Consider the following 23608-nt stretch of genomic DNA (forward strand, 5'->3'; position numbering starts at 1 on the left):
AGAGTGCTGAGTGACAGGTCGGCGACTGACGGTGAACTGGCCTCCTCCCCAGGCCCTGCTGGGCGGCTGCTGCGAACAGGGGTGGTGGTGGTGGTGGTGAGGGTGGAGGCCTTGGATGCAGAGCTGATGGCGGGCTGCTCATCCTCCGTCATCAGTTGCACCACAGTGTCTGCATCCTTTTCCTCAATGGGACGTTTCCGACCCGGCTGGAGGAAAATCGGAGCAGGTGCTACACGCTGCTGCTGCTGTGTCTCTGCAGCGTGAGTTGCAGATGCTCCTGCTGGGTGGCGCCCAAGGCGTCCACGGCCAGTGGCTATAGGAGGAATGTTAGCCACTGACGCTGCTGCTGCTGCTGCGGAACTGTGCATGGTGGCGCGGCCGCGCCCGCGGCTTGCCACAATGCTGCTCCCTCTCCTCCTGATTCCCTTGCTGCCCTTCCCCTTGCCCAGACCGCGCTGGCTGCCACTTCCAGACATCTTCGATGTTTTGGGCGTAAACACAAACGTTTTTTAAAAGGGCGGGTGAAAAGTGGGGTACTTTAATGGAGTGGGTTGGTGGGCGAGGTGACTGAGTGAGTGTCTAGTACAGTAAGTAAGTAGTAACAGAGTCAGTAAGTACAACTAGAAGTTACAATAATCAGTAGTAATAATCACAAGGAAATAGAGTGTGTGTACACAGACAGTGAATGAGTGTACGCACACGCAGGAGCTAGCCTATGAACAGTGACTGAGTGTCCCTACTAGTACAGTAAGTAGTAACAGTAAGTACAACCAGAAATTACAATAATCAATCAGTAATCAGAAGGAAATAGAGTGTGTGTACAGTACACAGACAGTGAGTGCATGCACACGCAGGAGCTAGTAGCCTATGAACAGTGACAGTGAGTGTCCTAGTACAGTTACAGTATATAACTATTCAGAAGGAAATAGAGTGTGTGTACACTACAGTACACAGACAGTGAGTGCAAGCACACGCAGGAGCTAGTAGCCTATGAACAGTGTCAGTGAGTGAGTGTCCTAGTACAGTTACAGTATATAACTATTCAGAAGGAAATAGAGTGTGTGTACAGTACACAGACAGTGAGTGCACGCACACGCAGGAGCTAGTAGCCTATGAACAGTGACTGAGTGAGTGTCCTAGTACAGTTACAGTATATAACTATTCAGAAGGAAATAGAGTTTGTGTACACTACACAGACAGTGAGTGCACGCACACGCAGGAGCTAGTAGCCTATGAACAGTGACAGTGAGTGTCCTAGTACAGTTACAGTATATAACTATTCAGAAGGAAATAGAGTGTGTGTACAGTACACAGACAGTGAGTGCACGCACACGCAGGAGCTAGTAGCCTATGAACAGTGACTGAGTGAGTGTCCTAGTACAGTTACAGTATATAACTATTCAGAAGGAAATAGAGTGTGTGTACACTACAGTACACAGACAGTGAGTGCACGCACACACAGGAGCTAGTAGCCTATGAACAGTGTCAGTGAGTGAGTGTCCTAGTACAGTTACAGTATATAACTATTCAGAAGGAAATAGAGTGTGTGTACACTACAGTACACAGACAGTGAGTGCACGCACACGCAGGAGCTAGCCTATGAACAGTGACAGTCAGTGAGTGTCCTAGTACAGTTACAGTATATAACTATTCAGAAGGAAATAGAGTGTGTGTACAGTACACAGACAGTGAGTGCACGCACACGCAGGAGCTAGTAGCCTATGAACAGTGACAGTGAGTGTCCTAGTACAGTTACAGTATATAACTATTCAGAAGGAAATAGAGTGTGTGTACACTACAGTACACAGACAGTGAGTGCACGCACACGCAGGAGCTAGTAGCCTATGAACAGTGTCAGTGAGTGAGTGTCCTAGTACAGTTACAGTATATAACTATTCAGAAGGAAATAGAGTGTGTGTACACTACAGTACACAGACAGTGAGTGCACGCACACGCAGGAGCTAGTAGCCTATGAACAGTGTCAGTGAGTGAGTGTCCTAGTACAGTTACAGTATATAACTATTCAGAAGGAAATAGAGTGTGTGTACACTACAGTACACAGACAGTGAGTGCACGCACACGCAGGAGCTAGTAGCCTATGAACAGTGTCAGTGAGTGAGTGTCCTAGTACAGTTACAGTATATAACTATTCAGAAGGAAATAGAGTGTGTGTACACTACAGTACACAGACAGTGAGTGCACGCACACGCAAGAGCTAGTAGCCTATGAACAGTGTCAGTGAGTGAGTGTCCTAGTACAGTTACAGTATATAACTATTCAGAAGGAAATAGAGTGTGTGTACAGTACACAGACAGTGAGTGCACGCACACGCAGGAGCTAGTAGCCTATGAACAGTGACTGAGTGAGTGTCCTAGTACAGTTACAGTATATAACTACAATACAAAATACAATCAATCAGTACTAAAGGACAGCAGAAATACTGGCATAGATGAGAAATAAACAGAGGACAGGAGAGAACAGCTGCCCACACAGGCAAGGCCCTGAGGCCTAAAGCTGTAAGCCTGCAACAGCTGTCTGAGCCTCTCTCTATGTAACACAATGGCTACTAACTAAAATACAATGTCTATCTAACTAACAACAATATAGGTGTATATAGGAGGTGTATGTGAGCAAAAACGCTAGGTAAATGACCACAATAAAGCTCTTGCTAAGCCAACGCACAAAGGAGCAAATCTCTCTCTGTGCAAAGTCGGGCAAGGACGGAGAAACGGAACATGGCGGCCGCTATTTATAGGGTAGGGGCTGGCCAGGGTCCCCCTCAGTGATTGGCCGCCGTCAGAGGGCCTGGGAGCCCTCTGATTGGCTCTAAGGACATCAATCTGGGCTATGACGCTATTCGAGCTCGGTATTCGAGCTCGAATAGCGCTGTTAGCTCGAATAGCGCGAATAGTGAATGGGCTATTCGAGTTCACTCGAATAGCCCATTCTAATAGCTCCAGCTATTCGGAGCTCGAATACCGAGCTCGAATAGCTGAAAAAGAGCTCGAATATTCGAGCTACTCGAATATTCGAGCTCTGCTGAGCACCACTGATAGGTAGTACTGCTGTACCTGGGTGGAGGGGAGGGAGCTGGTGGGTGCCATTTGGTGCACAGCCTAACGACCGTTTCGCAGGGCGGATGCCGAGCTTCATCGGCCTCACTACCTATGCACAGTTACTACAGCATTTGATCATCTGCAAAGCCATGATCTTTTTTTATGCAAATGTTCCCACATTTTACTGCTGCACTTTTATATGGATTTTGCTAAGATCTACGTTAAGGTGGCCACACACGATACAATAAAACGATTCGATTTTACGGCAATTCGATAAATATGATCGGATCTCCAGAAAAGATCGAAAGCCTTTTTTTATTTGACTGAAAAATCAGATCAGATTTACCCTTTTTTTTTTTTTGATCCGGAATTCTGGAAATGTTTCTTTATTTTTTCTAAAGATTGTATGGTGTGTGTTAGATTGTCAATTTATTAATATACACACCCTAGCAATTTTCTCAGCGTTTCCAATCATTTTTTTTTATAATTGCGGAAAAATTGGTATGTGTGTGGTACATTGGTCATATTTTTGAAATTTTACAATCAGTCAGAAAAATGAATTGAACAGATATTTAAAAAATTGTATGGTGTGTGGCCACCTTTACTGAGACGTTACCACAGGAAGAGATGCAAACCATCGGTAGGTGATACAGCCCATCAGTGGCCATCTACAATTTTTGGCATAGACGGTCTTTGCAGAAGTAGTTCACTTTTTAACATATTCTTGGTTTTGTGTTTTTTTTTTTTGTTTTTTTTTTATTGAAGAGTAACAAATTATTTACCTAGAATCCCTTTTAAAGTGGAACTTTAGATCATCAGGGGTGTCTGTATGGCTGATATTGTAGTGAAACCCCTCCCACAGTGTGATGTCATGACCATGGTCCTGACAGTTTGCTGTCTGTGAACCTCAGTGCATTGTGGGAAATTACGGCTTTTCCCAACTGCCAAGCAAGCAGTATCTCTTTCTGTGCATAGAACTCTCAGTAACGAACATTCCGTACAGATCACCTGGCAAGACTAAAGATGTGGCCACCAGTGATAAATTTCAGGATGTAAATTAGGGAAAGGTAAAAGTCTTTAATGGGCAAATACTGACTAAATAATCTATCAATGAATATTGTAAATAACAAGACCTTTTATTCACTATGTTATTTTCACTACAGTTCCTCTTTAAAGGGTACCTTAACTGAACAAAAAAAAAAAAAAAGAATCCTCCCAGCAGCAGCTCAGTTTTGATTTTGATGACTGGGTCAGTGCGGCCCTAGCTGCGCATGTCCTCGATCACGCTCCTGCTGACAGGAGTGTCCTGCCCATGTGCAGTATGAGATTTACCTATACTGCACATCCCATCCGCAGGACGCATCCAGCGACAGGAGCTTGATCGAGGACATGCGTGGCCAGGGCCGCACAGACGCAGTGGCCATTCACTGGCCCAATCACCGAAATTGAAACTGAGCCGCTGTGGGGGGCCGGAGGACCGTTCCGTGACAGTGCAGGCACAGGGCAGCTGCAGGGGGCTGGTAGAAGCCCCATGTAAGTTAAACCTTTTTTTTTATCCAGTTAAGGTTCCCTTTAAGGGCTGGTTCACACTGGAGTGATTTTCAGCAGCATTTCAGTGGCGATCAGCAAGTGATGGGACTATTCTTACTGGAGCCTTTGTGATTTATATAAATTGCAAATGCGCTGCATGCAGCATTAACTCTGAACGAGAATCACAAAATAAAATTGCCAAAAAGTCACCGAAAATGAACACTACAAATTTGCGAACCTAGTGTGAACCGGCCTTCACAGGTACCAATGCACAGGCAGCCATACTAATACTTTGGCTCTGGTGGTGTCTGATTCATGTCAGCAATAAACTTCCAGCCAGTAAAGTCAGAACAGCTGACCAGCCACGTACATTTCAAAGTGCCACACGCTAATTTGGGCGCAGCGTAAACGGGAAAAAAAAAATTAGTTGAATCATTTCTACTGTGTTCTATTACCGCTATTTCCTGCACCCTGCAATCAGAGCCGGGACAAGGTCCACCAGCACCCAAGGCTGAGAGACCAAACTGCGCCCCTCCATCCCTCCCACCCCAGCCGTCACACACTGACTATTACACTAAAAGGCGCCCCAGACCCCCAACACCTTAATCTCTAGTTATCTGGCTTGCAGTCACTGTCATGTATCCACTTCTCTTATTTCTTTCTGCTTCAAACACAATATAGAAATGATAGCTGAACCGAGTGCGCCCCTTCCTACACAGCGCCCTGAGGCTGGAGCCTCTCTCGCCTCTGCCTCAGCCCGTCCCTGCCTGCAGGAAATAGTGCTAGTAGAATATCATTACATTTACCAATATTCTACTACTTAATTCATATACTGTAGTGACATATCTGTAATATTTGCCGATATTTCACTATGGCCTGTCTCAGGGGTCAGGAACCTTTGTGGCTAAGAGAGCCATGAATGCCACATATTTTAAAATGCAATTCCCTGAGAGCCATACAATATTTCAAACTAAATACAAGTAAAATTGGAGCGGCCGTTAGTTTCGGGGGGGGGGGGGGGAGTGCACGTAAACTACTAGTACACGCTACAGCAGTAGCGTGCCTACTTTGAAAATGTTACTTGTGCTGTCACACTAAGCTGCGCTGCTTGAGCCGTGTAGCTTATTGAATCAACCTCTACTGATTTGTCTGTGAGCCAGATGTAGCCATCAAAAGAGCCACATCTGGCTCCCGAGCCATAGGTTCCCTACCCCTGGCAGAGCCGGATTTACCATAAGGCACTGTAGGCATGTGCCTACAGGCGCCTGATTTTGGAAAGTCGGCTCACTCCACTCCCCTAGTGCCTCCCTCCCTACTTTCCAATGCAGAGTCCTGAGCACAGTGTAAATGAGAGGTCACTCACCCAGCTCTCCACATTCCACTGAAAAGATCTCTCTACAGTCGGGGGCACTACTAGCTTCTTAATACCGAGGGTACCTCTAACAACCTAATGCTAAGGGACACTATGGATGGTCGGAATGCCAATTTCCGATTCCGCGGTAAATCCGCATTCCGTCAAGTACTGATTACCGATTCCGCCTTCCGCTACCAATTTCCGCATTCCGATGCGGAATTTCCGCCGGAAATCGCGGAAATTCCGCCTGACTTTAACATCGATTTTCTCAAAAACTAGAAGGTCTTTTTGAAAACTTTTTTTGTATCTTGTTCAGAAGATTCTGTTTAATAAACCCTGAAAATTGTGTTTCTAGGACTTACGGTGGCTTTGCTATTAACTGCTAAAGTCGGCGGATTTTTACTGTAATGTAAAATGCAGAAAATAGGCAGATGCAGATTTTCTGCATTTTACATTACAGTAAAAATCCGCCGACTTTAGCAGTTAATAGCAAAGCCCCCTTAAGTCCTAGAAACACCAAATTTTCAGGGTTTAATCTTGTGAACAAGATGCAAATAAACGTTTTCAAAAAGACATTATAGTTTTTGAGAAAATCCATGTTAAAGTCGGGTGGAATTTCCGCGATTTCCGGCGGAAATTTTCGCGATACGGCACTTGCATTACCGATTTCCGCATTCCGATGCGGAAATGCAATTTCCGATCGGAATTTCGGAAATTGCATTTCCGCGGAATCCGAATGAGCATCCCTAAGGGACACCCATGATGGGCACGGGAAGTAAGGGAGAGGTGACAGCTGGACCAGCCAGCACATTTGTGGTGCGTTTTGACGGGGGTTTGTAGTTCATGTAGGACAAAGTCTAGCGTGCTAGGACATCTGTGCCTATATGCTCCTGAAATGTAAATCCGGGCCTGACCCCTGGCCTAACCCCTCACTACTCTCACACAGAATCCCCCCAATCAGCCCCCCCCCCCCCCCCCCAGGGAGTGCCTAACCTTATCCTCCCCCATGGAGATGCTACCCATAACCCCCTTGATGGTGCCTAGCTTTAAACCTCCAATTAACATGACCACCCCATGGGCACCTAACCATAACCTTTCTAAACTTACCTCCTCCCCACCTTCCCCTGACCCTAAACCCCTGAGACAAATGTAACTGCAATTTGCATTCACCATCTATAGTGTTCTCCTATGACGTTCTGTATAGTTTATAGTTGGGCTTTACTTTTAAAATGACACTAAAGATCTTGCACTGTAACAGCAAGATAATCGGTAAGTGATTTTATTTTAAAATGTAAAAATTACATTAAATGTGAATGAGTCTATTAGTTAACATGGCTGTCATTTCTAATGATTTTCTGCTTCACAGAAAAACCCACAGTGTTAATCCTAATAGTGTAAGTGTCCTAATTTATAGGTATTGCCTATAAATGTACTGAAGAACAACACATCTGTTATAGTGAATATACTATGACTGATTACTTCCTGCTGCATATTTAATAACAACAAAAACATTTGTAGAGCTCTTTTCTCCCATAGGACTCAAAGCACATAGACTTGTCTCAGATCAATGCAAAGTTACGATTTTGGAATATGTTAAATGGTAAAAAGTAATGTGATCATAAGTGCAAGACTAAATGGGTAGCTTTTCAGTTTTGATTTAAATTCTTCCAGGGTTGAAAGCTGTCTTGATTTTGGTGTGCTAAGGAGTTCCAAAGGGTAGGGGCAGCATGACAGAAGGCACTGGCTCCAAAGAGTTTGAGGTGGACTCTGGGGGTGATCAAGTTATTAGATCCTGTTGATGTGAGGATATGGGAGGTGTGGCAGGGCTGTGGAGTCGGTACAAAAATCTTCCGACTGCATATTACAATCTTGTTGATTGAAAGTATGATTGAAAGCTACATTAAAGGACTTCCCCGGTCCTCCTCAGTGTTCCACTGGTTGCCTGTAATGATCAGCAAACCCCCGGCGGGTCGTCTTTTCTGTGCCTTCACCCAGTGGCATAGCAATAGGGGTTGCAGAGGTTGCGGCCACATCGGGGCCCTTGGGGCAGAAGGGCCCTTCCTAAACCAAAGTATAAGATGTTTATTGGTACTGTGGTGGAAATAATGACTTCTATAGATGCTTTGATTAGTGGTAATCCTTAACAAACTGTTCCCTATCCCCTTCTTGCACCTCTGACACTGCAGTTGCCATTAGCAGGTTTTGTTGCGCCGTATCAATTGTTATGTATAGAGTGCTTGGGGGGCCCCAAGTCAAACTCGCACTGGGGCATATAGCTCCATAGCTACGTCACTGCCTGCACTTGTGCTCGCGCGTACACGTTATCTGGCGCATACTGCACCTGCGCAGTAGTTGTGTACGCTACTCAGGAACAACTTACTTTTAATGAATATTTTGCATGTAAATGTGCTGAAAAGTTATTTTTTCATTAATTAGGAGAAAAACAAGTGATTTACAAGAAGTTTTGTGAATTGACTCCAATGTGTTAGGGCATTCTAACTTTTAAGCAATAACATACGTCTGTGTTTTTCATGTACACCAGAGATGCATTTTAACTAAACCTAGAGAATAGCTACAGCTGTTAAGAGAAATCCAAACTAGTCCGTGGTAAGAGAACTTGTAGACGGTACAGACAGGAACAAAGAGCAGTGATCAGGCCCTGTGGGTACATCTTTGGGCACATTTCCACTAGCTGGATGCATGTCTGCATCCGTCTATCCACATTGCGTCTCCCCGTGGTTGTCTTCCGGGACAAGGCAGAAGTCCAGATGCAGCTGTACACTAAACCGCTGGGGAATCGGATGCATGCTGCAGAACTCTGCAGCATGCAATCCATATTTTTCCCTGTAGCACAGCTTATCGCTCCGCAATGACACAACCTTATTCAGTGGAAATTACTTCATTGACATGCATTGGTTGCAGAGCTATTGTGGAGAATCACGATATGAATTCAAGTTTAGTATTGAGTTGGACTACCCTGGACTCTCACCATATACCAGCAGGTGGCCTGTTAATACTGTGTTAAAGGACGTGCAGTTCCTGTTCTGGCCTGCAGGTGCTTCAGGAGCACTGACTGCAGATACAGCTGCATCCTGTTGTGTTCATGCATGGACTATTTAAAGAGAGTCTGGGGGATACTTACCTCGAGAGGGGGAAACCTCAGGGTCCCAATGAGGCTTCCCTGTCCTCTTTAGCTTGGGTGAATCCAGCGCTGGCTCCTGTGAAACCTCTTCGACAAGCTTGACAAGTGGCGCAATATTTACCTACCGCAATCCTGGGCAGGTACAGTAGCAGCTCTTTGTTCAGGCTAAGGCGGAAATAGCTGACCCTGATAGTATCTGCTCTACTGTGCAGGCGCAAGTCATTTTGCGCCTGTGCAGTAGAGCGGATACAATTGCGGTAAGTATTTACCTTGGCACTGTTCAGGGGGGAGAGGGGGGGCAGCGCTGGAGTGCCGGGACAGAGGACGATGGGATAAGCCTTGTTAGGATCCAGAAGTTACCCTCTCCCAAGGAAAGTATCCCCAGAGGGGTTTTGTTTTGTTACAGGTTTTCTGTAAGAACTGCCTTGTTTTGCTTCAGACAGTTGTCAGAACTTTGTTGCTTTCCGGCCAGAGTATTCTGGACACTCCTGTAAACCTGATGCTGATCTTGTACTTGTATCCACTGACTTGTTACTGAAATGACTGGCTTGTCTTGACTCTTGCCTCTCGCTTGTTCCATTTGTACTGTGCCTTATTTGATTACCTGCTGCCGATCCTATTACTCTCTTTGATTCAGCTTCTGCCTGCTCTTTTGATACTGTGTATGTTTGTATATATCTGCAGAGGCAACCCCAGGAATTTCAAGGGGGAATTCCTGAAAGGTCTCCTTCAGCCACGCACAATACAGTATAATAATATGGTAGGACATCATGCTGGGTACATATAATGCAATTTCACGTCCGACTTACAGGATCTAACAATTATTTCCTAAATGTCCGATCTGCTACCGATCGACAATGGGATCGGGTAGGAGTAGTTTGGATACAGATAATAAGGACAGCTGATAGCCGACATTGGTAATGAAGGGGGAAGTGAAGCATTTGCACAGCAGGGGCATATTGCTGTGCTCATACCTGTCTCTGTCAAAGTGTACCAGAGACCTCGTACTTTAAAGATTTGATACTTACTCAGGGCTTCCGAGGCTCAGTCGGGTCCAGTCTGGGTCTTCCGTGCATGCGCAGTAGACCCGAACTGATGCGACTGAGCCAGTTACCGGGGCTGATCGCAGCTGAATGACAGACCGCGGGAGGACAGCGAGGTACTGTGATGTGTTTATCTGGCAGAGGAAGCCCCAGTAAGTAACAAATCTTTAATGTACAAGGTCTCTGGTTTCCTTTAAGTCCCCCAGAGCTGCTCCATGCTCTGTATATATACTGCTACAGCAATAGTTAACTGTTGCAGAAAGCTGTGAGCTGCAGGGTGTTTGCAGATATTCTGGTGTCTCAACTTGTGCCTGTCCCTAAACACTACACCGGCCCTGGTCTGAGGGGGGATTCTGGGCATCTGGGCAGCCGTAACCCCCCCCCCCCCCCCCGCATTTTCCTATGATCTGTACTTTGTGTGTGTCTGTATATATCGCATGTACAGTATATTGATTTGTCAATAGTTAGATCAGCCAGGATATTGGTCGTGTATGTGCACACTTGGTTTATCGGTGATTCTCTGCACATAGTGTACCATGCATATGGTTGCATTTAGTTTGCCTTTGCTATTTTTGGATGCACGTTTTAAACAATACTGCTTTGCAATAAACCTTGTTGCACATTATCTCCTTGTTTCAGTGTCTGTATCGCCAGGGCCAGTTCTAGATTTTTTGCCGCCTGAGGCAATCTTGTGAAGATGCCGCCTGCCCCCCCATAGGTAGTATATTTGCTCCAGTATAGGTAGCATGGAGGGGGTAGCAGGAAGGAAAGGGGACAGTGAGCACAGCAGTGGGGAGGGGGGGGGGGGGTCGGACCCCCCTCCCTCACCTGGGTCCCTCTTTCCTCTTTCACCCTCCAGCTATTACCGCAGTCAGTGTATAAGAAGGCAGCCAGAGGGGAAGTGATGACTCACCTCCTTCCACGTTCCAGCATGCGTTCCACCTCTCATCACTTCCTGCAATGCCGACCATTGTACAGTACAGTGGGCGGCATTGCAGGAAGTGACGAGAGGTGGAACGCACGCTGGAACACGGAAGGGGAGTCATCGCTTCCCCGGCGGTTTTCTATTTATACACTGACTGCGATAATAGCTGGAGTGAAAGAGTGGACGGGGGACCCAGGTGAGGGGGGAGGGTCCGACCCCTCCTTCCCACCACTGTGCCCGCTGCCCCTCTTTCTTCCTGCTACCCCCTCCAGCTTGGCTACCCCCCCCACGGCCAGCCGGGCGCTGCCCGCCACTTCTGCCGCCTGGGGAACCCACCTCATGGGCTGCCCGGGGCTGTGTATCACTGCACACAGTGGTCATCTCCTGTTCCTCTGTTCAGGCTTGTAAAAGGGATGTTAAAGGAACACTATCGATCTACATATTTTTTTTCAATTAAGATAGGAATTGTTTAAGAAGTGATGCTAAGTACTGGTATATACATTTCACTGGCAACCTCTTTGTTTACGGTTATCAAAATATTTTCAAACTTTACTGATGCCAAAACTGACGGCAGAATGAGCCATGAGGAGAGGGGAAATTCCCCTCACTTGATCAGTTAACCCTGTGTGTAACTCTGTGTGTGTGAGAGAGAGAGAGAGAGAGAGAAAGCTCACAGCTTTTGTCACAACTTTTCATACTGTTTTTGCTTTCTGAGAAAAATACTCTGTATTCTGATATGCAACTCTGGCTGTGCATTGAAGCAGACACCCCTTCTGCAATTGATTTGTCCCAATATAGCTAAATCCTACCCTCAATAAATTACAGCTTTTGCCTCTGATATTTAACATGAAAAGTAGAAAAATGTTTACACAGCGAATTAGACATTATTTGTATGTTGTAATTTTAGAACACTTGGGCATTGATAGTATTCCTTTAAGTTTTAAAAATACACATTTGGAAACTGTTTTATAACCTGTTTTAAGAAGTAAATACACTATTGCATGTATAAAAAATAAAAACCTACTGTCCAATGTTGCACTAGCAACCGAGTGCTATCAGGTTGCTGAGATGTGTTAGAGAAATGAAAACATTTCTCTGATTTCCATGGAAACATGATTTCTTATTTTTATTTTAGCATTTGGAATAAATCAATAATTTGCCAAGTGGACTCTAACATATAGCTTGGAGTCATGGAAACACTTTTTCCACATAAATATAGTTACTGCATTGTACAATCCTACAGATCTACATGTAAAACCTAAAAAGGCAGTCATAGAAGACAGAGAGACTGGGTGATGTTTTCCAAAAATCGTCCTTTTCAAAGTAGCCTAAATTATCCTCTTTAAAATAATTGTCGCCCGAAACCATTTGATGATAGTTTTGGGTGTTAGTTCAGGATCTATTGCTGCGCAGACAAGAGGTTCAGCTGGTTGCACTGGCCACTCCATTTTCCTCCCACATCCCAAAATCTAAGATAAGTCAATTGGCCTCCCCCCTAAAGATTGTCCCTAGACTTCAATGGACCTGACTATGGTAGGGATTTGATTGTGAGATCCTCTGAGGGACAGTTAATGACAAGATTATATATACTCTGTCAAGCAATGCAGAAAATGTCGGCACTATATTAATACTAAATAATAAAAACTGTTATATAAGGCGAGAAGGAAAGGGCAATAGAGGGGAACCCCACTGTGGGAGCTTTAAAGAAAAAAAAAAAACAACACACCAAATTGCTCAAGGAGAGGCTAACCATTCTAAGGCCACATACACACATCAGACCATAGTCTTTGGAAAATAAAAGATCACAAACCAATCTTACCACCCTTCATGTAGTATGAGAGCCATACTCTACACAGTCTATTCTATGGAGCTGAACTCCCCATCAGAAAAAAATCTTTGCAAGACGCTGCACACACAGATGCTGTACAGACACAAAAGATCAGTATCTGCAAAAGATCTGTTCCTGCCAAAGATCCGTTCCTGCAAATTGCATTCATAGTCTATGAGATCTGCAGATCATCATACACACCTTGTTTAACTGACATTCATCTGCAGATCAGACAATCATCTGCAGATCTGAAAATCCATCCTGGTGGATCTGATCTGCAGATGAATGTCTGTTAAACAAGGAATGGATCTTTTGCAGGAACAGATCTTTTGCAGATACTGATCTTTTGTGTCTGTACAGCATCTTTGTGTGCAGCATCTTGCAAAGATTTCTGTCTGATGGGGAGTTCAGCTCCATAGAATAGACTGTGTAGGAATGGCTCTCATACTACATGGAATGGGGTAAAATTGGTCTGGGATCTTTCTTTTTCAGAAGACTATAGTCTGATGTGTGTATGAGCCTTGAGGGAGGCCTATGCACACACTGGATTTGCAGCTGAGAACATCACAAACGAGTTTTGGGAGGCCAAGAAAAATCTAAATTGTGTATGTAGTTTAAAGTGAACCTGAGACAAAGTGGACTAAAGGTTTTATACATACCTGGGACGTACTCCAGCCCCCTCTGCGCAGATTGCTCACAGAACTACTGCGCATGCGCAGAACACTACCAGACGTGGGAGCAAGACAGGGGAGTGTGCTTGGCTGCACCGACTGGCCCTGACTTGTAGAGAACAGGGCTGCTACTGGAGCATTTAGGAGGGAGCGGTCTGCACGGAGAGGGCTGGAGGAAGCCCCAGGTATGTATAAAACTCTTAGTCCCCTTCGTCTCAGGTACACTTTAACCACTTGAGGACTGCAGTGGAAAACCCCCCTAAAGACCAGAGCAATTTTTAACTAAATGGGCCCCTGCAGCTTTAAGGCATAGCTGCAGGCCCGTACAACTCAGCACACAAGTGATCCCCAAACCCCCTTTTCTCCCCACCAACAGAGCTCTCCGTTGGTGGGGTCTAATCGCCCCCCTTGTTTTTATTTATGTTTTAATAAATATTTATGTAACGTTTTTTAATGTTTGTTTTTTTTTACCTAATGCTTTTTTTTTTCTAAGAAATCCCCTTCCTCCCCCCAGCCAGCCAATCACGCGATCGGCTGTCATAGGCTTCTGTCTATGAGAGCCGAACGCTCTCTTGTCCCCAGTACAGCGCTGCTGCAGATCGCAGCACTGTACAAGTAAATAGACGGCGATCACGCCATCTAACAATCTCCCGAGTGGTAATAGCCGCTCGGAGACTGAAGAGGGGGCGGAGCTCCGCCCTCCGAGCATGAAATGTGCGCAGAGCGTTCGCGCGATCTCATGCAAATTAGAGCCCCAGGACTTGACGCCAATTGGCGTTAGGCGGTCCTGGGACTGCCGCGGCGACCACGCCCATTGGTGTGGGGTGGTCGTTAAGTAGTTAAAGAGGAACTTTACTGAAAAATAGTAGTAGGGGAAGAAGCATAAATCAATACATTACAAAGTGAGAAGTTAAAAAAAAAAGAGAGATCAAGAAATGATTGATATTAGCCATGTACTTTGTTCATGCTGTTTGATCTACAATGAGCCTGCACATCTTCATCTTTACTACTGGCAGACAAGTAGAAAAATCTACACGGCACCAACTGACAATATCTATAACCACACACACGCTAATAATGTGAAAGGCTAAAAGTTTTTTTTTTTTTTTTTTAATTATATATATTCATATAAACAGGGAAATACTGGTTGCTTGGCAGTAGGAAACAGCTGTTATTTCCCACAATGCAACAAGGTTCACAGAAAGGAAACTGCTATGACCATGACATCACTCTGTGGGAGGGGTTTCACCACATTTTCAGGCACACAGACCCCCCTGAGGATCTATTCAATTAAAGGTAAAGCTTTCTCATGGGAAAGGGGGTATCAACTACTGAATGGGATGAAGTTCAATCCTGGGTTAGTTCCTCTTTTAGGCTGCTTCCACAGTGGGATGTTACAGGCGCACGTTAGTGCAGCCTGTAACGCTCCCCAACTCACAGCAATACAAAGTCAATGGGGCTGTTCACACTGCCCACGTTGCATTACATGTAACGCTGCACGTTCTTCAGAACGTGCAGCATACTATAGCGTTCTAGCAGCTTAAGCCGCGTTAGACACATGCTCAGTGTTGGGGCGGAGAGGAGGCGGAGGAGAAGCCGCTACGTAGCCGCGCACATGGCTACTCAATATGCACTGCACTGGTGACCGCTGATTGGCTGGCAGTACCACGTGATGCGCAGTGTTTCACTCCGCATCACGTGGTCCCGCCGGCCAATCAGCGCCACTCTCACTGCCCTAATGCGGAAAGAGCTGCTTAACGCAGCTCACTCAACGTCCTCTACCAGCACCGGCAAGCGTTGCGTTAGGGGACATTATGCGACCATAACGTCCACTATAACGCAACGTCCCGGTGTGTACCTAGCCTTAAAGGACACCTGAAGCAAGAGGGATATGGAGGCTGCCATATTTATTTCCTTTTAAGCAATCCCAGTTGCCTGGACAGTCCTGCTGTTTATCTGTCTCTAATAATAGCCAGAGACACTGAACATGCGTGCATCAGATCAGGTGTTTCTAACATTTTTGTCAAATCTGACAAGATTAGCCGCATGCTTATTTCTGGTGTGATTTCCATGTTACTGTAGCTTAAAGGGGCACTACAGTGAAAAACTGTAAAATTTAAAATATGTGCAAACATATACAAATAAGACGTACATTTTTTTCCAGAGTAAAATGAGCCATGAATTACTTTTCTCCTATGTTGCTGTCACTTACAGTAGGTTGTAGAAATCTGACAGAAGTGACAGGTTTTGGACTAGGGCATCTCTTTATAGGGGATTCTGAGAGATATATTTATTTTCAAAAGCACTTAGTGAATGGCAGTTGCTCTGTCCAACTGCCAAAAAACTGTGTAGGGTGCAGGGAAGCTGGCCAGCATCTTTGTTTAAATCCTTTTTAGGGAATATCTTTATAAAGAATAAAAGCCTTGCAGAGAATCCCCTATGAAGAGATAGACTAGTCCAAAACCTGTCACTTCTGTCAGATTTCTACTGCTTACTGTAAGTGACAGGGACATAGGAGAAAAGTAATTTATTGCTCATTTTACTCTGGAAGAAACGTACTTCTTATTTGTATATGTTTGCAGATATTTTAAATTTTACAGTTTTTCGCTGTAGTGCCCCTTTAACAGATCAGTAATGCCCGGCAACTGGTAACATTTAAAAGGAAATAAATATGGCAGCCTTCCTATCCCTCTCGCTTTAGGTTCCCATTGTTCACCCTCACAGATGTTTCACTGTAAGGGGCTGTTCTATACCACATGCCATTTGCTGCAATCCGATTCCGATATCCATTTCCGAAACATCCATTTTGCAGAGAACTTTTCATTGTCAAATCACACTGTGTTTTGCTCAATAAAATAGCCCTAATAAGTCACACGATTTTCAGATGTAATACAGATGTTCCAGAAATGTTGGCTTTGAACAAGTTAGACAAAACACCCAGTGATCTATGCACAAAGTGTACTGCTGCCAGAGGAGTGGGAGGCTCAGGAATGCCTAGCATAGTCTTTTAGCTGCCAGCATTGATCTTTGGCTTTTGGCTGTTAAATTACCAAAACGTCAAGCACACTTTTCAGTCCTGAAGATGTAAAATAGTAAGTTCGGGTCAGGCATAAGGAAGGGGTTAATATTAATAGAGGCTAGGATTTAGGTGTCACAAATGAGTTAAATTCAAGTGGGGTAGTTGTAAGAGTTAGGCATCACGATCAAGGTCAGATAGAATGGTTAACATTAAGGCGTTTTGTTTCTAGTGATGGTCATGTCTAAGAGAACCCATGGAGAAGCATGTGATTTGTTTGATCCGCTGATAGATTTGCAATGCTCTGATTTGCTTTGATCACATCCTGCTTTAGCACACGATCATGACTAGCAAATCAGAGACTTGCTTATCTATCACCTGTTAAAAATGATCACATGCTTCTCCATTAGTTCTCCTACAAATGAGCACCACTGTTTCTTTCTATGGTCGTTTAGTGTCAGCTTAACAATGGGGAGAATCAGTTAAGGCTCACCAAAACAGCATTATCAATAATACGTGGTCTTGAAAATAAACTGATGAGAAAAACAATTGTATCTACCTTCCTTCTCCTAAATATGACTTTTTTTATTTTTACTTAGTAAGTTTTTACTGTTTCATTGTCTCTGCTCATTGACACCTTAATTGAAGTATGCTAGAGGTCAAATCTATGAATTATTGACCCTTTTCATCTCTTTCCTGCTCTCACACAGAAGCCATTTACTGACAGGAAAGTAATTTATTACTGAGGGTTAGGCTATAGTCTGACCCAGTCCGACCTGATCCCAACCCATTTAGAAACTGTCACTTGGATACCTGATGTTTAACTATTTCAGGCAGAGAAAGTAAACAGGAATACAGCATAGTTATTTATGTGCTTGGCACTATACATACACATGTCTATGTTATTATGTCACATATCACTTCGGTTGTCCTGAATTAATGAATTATAGGGACTCCATTAGAGAACCCCCCAAACTGTAAACACAACAAAATAAACAATCTTGAGCTAAGAAAATGTCACTTTCTATAACACAAACAGAGACTATTTCAGTGTTATCTTGTTAGACCTGCTTCAGGTAGGTCTTCATTTTGTGTAATTCATGCATGGGAGGCAGCTGAAAATTTGTCATGATCATTCGGTAATGCTGAATAAGATAATTTATGCACATTTCTGTGCATGGGTGTAGTACAAAACCAAGACAAAACGTTTGTTATGGGTCATCATTACAAGAATGGCAGGTCCTGTGTACACACGCTTCTGATTTAACCTCCCTGGCGGTACCCAGTTTCAATGTCTGCGTCCACGGGAGGATCTTTGCCTATAAAATATTATTTATAGTCTTCAGCTAGCACTTCGCTAGCCAAGTATGCCCCCAAGTGCCTCCGGTCCCCTCTGATCCCCCCGATCGCTGCCGGTAATATTTACCCGTCTGCGATCCCGCGAGAGCTGCAGCTTCTCCATGCAGCTTCACTGTCTCTATGGCGATGATCGGACATGACGTCACTACGTCATCGACATCATGATGTCATGTGCAGTTCCGATCCTCCCCATAGCGAAGCCAGGAGTTGATTGGGAGGCTGCGCCATCGCGGGATCCCTGGGGGGGGGGGCGTATACCGGCGGTGATCAGAGGGGACCGGAGACTATAAATATTATTTTACAGTCAAAAATCCTCCTGGGGCCATGCGATCCCCTGCGGCGGCTAGCCCGACACTGTGTCGGGCTTACCGCTAGGGAGGTTAAGTATATTTTTCATACTGATTTTTGTTTTCTACTAATTGGATGGTTTCACATTGCTCCGTTGGTAAGCCTAAAAGATAGTTTCTGATTGATTGCAATGATCGGACAGTCGAACGTTCAGGAAATTTGATCGTTTATGGGCACCTCTACAATCCAAAGAGTTGTAATTAGTTTTACAACACTGGAACTGATCATATGGTAATGGCACCAGACAGACTTGCATACTTACTTCTAATTTTGGTTCTGCCTAAAATGGAGACAGGCATCTCCCCATAAAGTTTGCTTACACCCTTAGGCTGCTTTTAACCTGTTACTTGTTAAACTGTTTAAATTATTAAATGATCGCAATGCAACGGCCTGTGACCAAATCAGTGAGGCATATTTTTCACTGAAATTTTTGTCTTTGTCTCACTTCCGCGGTTACTGAGCATGACACTCGGCAACTCTTGCGTTGCTGATCTCAACGCGATCAGTGTAGTAGCCCTATAGGACTATCAACAATACTTCTGCAACATCATGCAGCCGTGTTGTGCGGTGCAACGGACCATGTGTAGTTTGGAAGCGGCCTTAGCAGTATGCAGAGCTTTTCTGTAGAGAATGTTCTTATTTCCTTAACAAAGTTTTACTTTCAGTAGACTTTAGTTTTTAAAAGGGCCACTATTGACAGAGTAAATTGCTCACCCCCTGATAATTGTCTTTTCCACCCTTTTACCTCCTCCACATTAATTTCCAAACTTCGCCTTGTGTGCGTCTATTCTCTCAGCTACGACCCCTGCTTTGTCTCATTTACCTCCCTTGTTCCCTCATCTCCTACACATTCACTCTGCCACCTTGAAATCTGGAATTATCTCAGCCCTCAGCAAACCACAGGTAAAATTAGCTGCTGAAAACTCTTGGATTGACGCAGGTATCGGCACGCCGCTCTTGCCTGCATTCAGAATAATGAGTCCTGATCTTCGGAACACGTTGAGTGTTTCCCAAAGATTGTTATTTTCTTGTGAAGGCGGCATTGTTGGGAGACCACAAAGGTTTATTTAATTGTGCTTTGTATCTGGCTGCTCGGGTTGTAGGTAATAGCCACTTTGCTTGGTTATCCATTTTAAGTGCTTACTGTAGAGATAAGGATATATTGCTGAATGTGCTGCGTATGCTGCTGATGTGAGGCCCAGAGTTATTTGCTCAGGAAATAGAAGGGGGTCCTTGTTTGCTGATGGCTGAGCCTGCGTTCCACAAATTAACATTTCTCTGCTAATGAGAATTGTACAGGTCCATCCAAAGTAATCAAACCTCCACTGTAAAAATGCCACAGATGAAAAATTCATTCCATAGGAGGATTGCTTTGGACAGTGTGCTTATTAAAAGGGTAATAAAAATCTAATGCTGCTGGCTTCTTTTTTGTGTGATGAGGTTTTTTGGAGCAGAAATTCGATATGATAGTAAAAATCAAGTTTTGCCTTTAGAGCTTAAAGGGATACTGTAGGGGGTCAGGGGAAAATGAGTTGAACTTACCCGGGGCTTCTAATGGTCCCCCGCAGACATCCTGTGTTGGCGCAGCCACTCACCGATGCTCCGGCCCCGCCTCCGGTTCACTTCTGGAATTTCTGCCTTTAAAGTCAGAAAACCACTGCGCCTGCGTTGCCATGTCCTCACTCCCGCTGATGTCACCAGGAGTGTACTGCGCAGACACAGACCATACTGGGTCTGCGCTGTGCGCTCTTGGTGACATCAGCGGGATCGAGGACATGGCAACGCAGGCGCAGTGGTTTTCAGACTTTAAAGTCTGAAATTCCAGAAGTGAACCGGAGGCGGGGCCGGAGCATCGGTGAGTGGCTGCGCCAACACAGGATGTCTGCGGGAGACCATTAGAAGCCCCGGGTAAGTTCAACTCATTTTCCCCTGACCCCCCTACAGTATCCCTTTAAAGGAACACTGCACTTTCAGGAAAACCTTTTAGGCCCCTTTTACTCTAGGAGACTTTCTTTGCATTGCATTTCCCTTTCTGCATGCAGCAGGGTAACGCAACAGTAAGTTATATGAAAGTCTATGGGCCCCAGTACACTTACCCCATTGTGTTGCGCAAATCAGTGCCAACCCACCGCAAAGTCAACATCGTGTTACCGTTGGACTTCCAGGGTGACACAGCGGTGGAGGAATGCATGTAAGTCTATGGGCGACATAGACATTTTAAATACATTGGTGGCAGCAGTGCATGCGCAGAACAATGCAAATATGATGGTGAACCTGAGAATCCCAGTGATGTATTTCCTGTCCAGCAGGGAGTATGCCACTGAGCAAGGGGTGGCAATGGGGGGGAGGGGGGTGGGACACACTATGCATATGCAACCCTGTTGGTGCACTCTGCCGCAGGGTCATATGAGTGATGATTTTTGTGGTGGGATGGAGCATCGCACCGCAAACGCACTTGTCAGGTGTAAAACCAGCCTTACCGTACTTGTATGTGAAGTGTGCTTAAAATAACTCAAAATGGGGCTCTACTCACACATACAGTGTACTTACTGATTTTGCTTTTTCACTAGACAGTGAAGCAGGAAACCTCTGTACACCCCACTCAGTGTCTGCAGATGTTTTGGATACATTAAAGCCCTTCAGGCCTTTCACCTGGCAGGGATTGGTACATGATCCCTTGGGTGACAGAGTAGAGCCAAAGCGGTACAGACACAATACAGCCTCCTGGCTAGCAACGCTTCTGTTGTTATGCAAGAGGGTGGAGGGAGAATGAGTGGTGGACAACAGAGGACAACAGGTGGGGCAGAGTGGAGAACAATAGGCTCATGTGGTGCTCGAGTCTTGGATTGCTAAAGATCCCGCATGCTGGATCTCTAGCATGTCATGTGGCTGCTGTACACACGTTGGTCTGACTCTTGATTCTTGGCCATGGCAGTCTTTGTTTGTTACGGCCAAGTTCAGACCAGCATGCAACATAGCTTAACATATGCATGCTGATGAAGTTACAGAGTCCATTTTACCTTCCAGAAGCTGTAGGGGACGCTTCAAATCCCACTATTCAAAGATTTGGCACAGACTGCAGCTTGTCTACATCCATATCAGGACAATAGAATGGAAGCAGGAAATTTGTGCAGCCGCTAGAGGCAGAAGATTGGGCACCACGATAAGGAGGTCAAGGTTGGGCATGGAAGGGGGTTGTTGTATTGGCGGGGTGTAATGATTGTGGAATTCTCTCCGTGATCAGCGCACAAGACGTGCGCTGACACTGCGGAAATCCTCCACAAGCATGTAATTTGAGGGAACCCAGCAAAAGGTGCAATGCACCTGTAGAGGGAAATTCCTGTCGGCAGGTGGAGCTGTGGAGTGCAGAGGAACAGCTCCTCTGCCCTGCTACAGAAGCAAGACAGGAATTGCACAAAGTTCCAGGAATTACTCTAGGCTAATCTTCAACAAAGAGCAAGGCTGACACTCCAGGCGAGTGTTACACAGGAACTAACTCTTATGACCAGCAAAGGACTCTGGGAAACATAGCTCTTTATACTGCCAGTCATCAAAGGAGGCAGGTAGGAGATTTACATAACGAGTGTATGCAAATTCCCCAGCAGCAGAACAGACCAGAAACTTGTAATGGAAAAACAGGTCTCTCTTGCAGAGACCTGCAGCACACAGACTAGGGGAATGGTCAAACAGCTGTCTGCCAGTGCATCCAGCTGGCCGGATCATTACACGGGGATAGTTAAGGTTAGGCATAGGGGAGGAAGGGTAAGGTTAGGCATGGGGCGGTTGTGGTGGCAGGGATGGTTAACCACTTAAAGACAAGCAGACTTATAAAAACGTCCTGCTAGAGTCTCTTAACGGCTCCAGGACATTTTTATAAGTCAAACAATGCTGCTGCCTCTGTGCGCTTGCACGTGCGCGCTCCCACGTGTGCACGTGCATTCCCGTGCGTGTGCACGTGAGATTAGTGAGAAAAAAAAACACCATAGAAAAAAATACACCTTCATTTCCAAATAATATATTGTCACCATACTTTGTACTAGGGACATAATTAAAATCGTGTGATAACCAGGACAAATAGGCAGATAAAATGTTTATAGTAAAACTATAGGGGATGAAATTGGAGAAAAAGTGTATTTTTTTTAATTTTTTCCCTTTAAAATGCATAGAAAACAAAGTAATTACTGAAAACAAATATCAACCCCAAAAAGCCTAATTGGTGGTGAAAAAAACAAGATATAGATCATTTCATTGTGATTAGTAGTGATTAAGCGATTGGCAAATAAAAGGGATGAGCACTGAAAGGTGAAAATCACTCTTGTCCGTTAGGGTAAAAACCGCTTGGGAGTGAAGTGGTTAAGGTTAGGTATTGAGGAGGAAAGGTTAAGGTTAGGCGTGGGGGGGGGGGGGGGGGTTGTGGTGGCAGGGATGGGTAAGGTTAGGCATGGAGGAGGAAGGGTTAAGGTTAGGCATGGGAGAGGAAGGGTTAAGGTTAGGCATGGGGGGGGGGGGGGGGTTGGGGTAGCGGGGACGGTTAAGTTTAAGCATGGGGGAGAAAGGGTTAAGGCTAGGCATGTTATGGTGTGGGAGGGAGGCGTTGTGGTTTGCGGCGGTGGGGACGGTTAAGGTTAGTCGTGAGGTGGGGTGGTTAAGGTTAGTCGTGAGGTGGGGTGGTTAAGGTTATGCATCATTAATGGGAGAGTTCAGTGTGAGAGTAGGTTTAGCTATATGAAAATATTGGTATTTAACCTCCTTAGCGGTATGCCTGACACTGTGGCAGGAATACCGCTCTGCGGCCCCAGGAGTCCCCCATAAATAAATAATTGTGCCTAATGGCTGTACATCCTCTAACTAGCACTAGGCTAGCTAGTAAGAGTGTCCGTCAACCCTGGATCCCCCGTTTATACATTACCCCCCCCGGATCCAGCGATCGCGCAGCCTCTAGGCACAGCTCCGGTCTCTCTATGGGGTGGATCGGGTTTATGCATGACATCATCTGCGATCCTCCCCATAGTTAAGACTGGAGCTGTCCGGGGAGGCTGCGCGGATCGCTGGATCCAGGCTGGGTAATGTATAAACGGGGGAGCTGCGGCGATCCAGGGGTACCAGAGCCTAGTGCTAGCTAGAGGATTTACAGCCATTAGGCACAACGCTGAGGAGGTTAATACCGAAATGTTACTTTTGTATTTACACTAATACATACAATACATTATCATATTTAATAATAAAATATTGGGAAATTTACTGATATTCTACTGTTGGGATTACTGGGTGCCCAAATTTCCAGGTGCCCTTTTTTGACGTATGCAATAGAACAGCTTGTGGTGTACATACTGGAA

General features: G+C 45.1%; 1 protein-coding gene across 3 annotated transcripts in view; it reads left to right on the top strand.

The window, feature by feature from the left end:
- Positions 1-23608, top strand: part of LOC137541570 (corticotropin-releasing factor receptor 1) — a 366548-nt gene that overhangs the window by 168982 nt on the left and 173958 nt on the right. Inside the window, exon 1 of one of the 3 annotated variants that reach the window (XM_068262941.1) lies at positions 14791-14845. The exons of the other annotated variants lie outside the window; for them this stretch is intronic. The gene's annotated coding sequence lies outside the window, so the exon portion shown is untranslated. Of the gene's footprint in view, positions 1-14790; positions 14846-23608 lie in introns of those variants that run through there. 3 annotated transcript variants of the gene reach the window in all.

Source organism: Hyperolius riggenbachi, chromosome 12, assembly GCF_040937935.1.
Source record: "Hyperolius riggenbachi isolate aHypRig1 chromosome 12, aHypRig1.pri, whole genome shotgun sequence".
Taxonomy (NCBI): Eukaryota; Metazoa; Chordata; class Amphibia; order Anura; family Hyperoliidae; genus Hyperolius; species Hyperolius riggenbachi.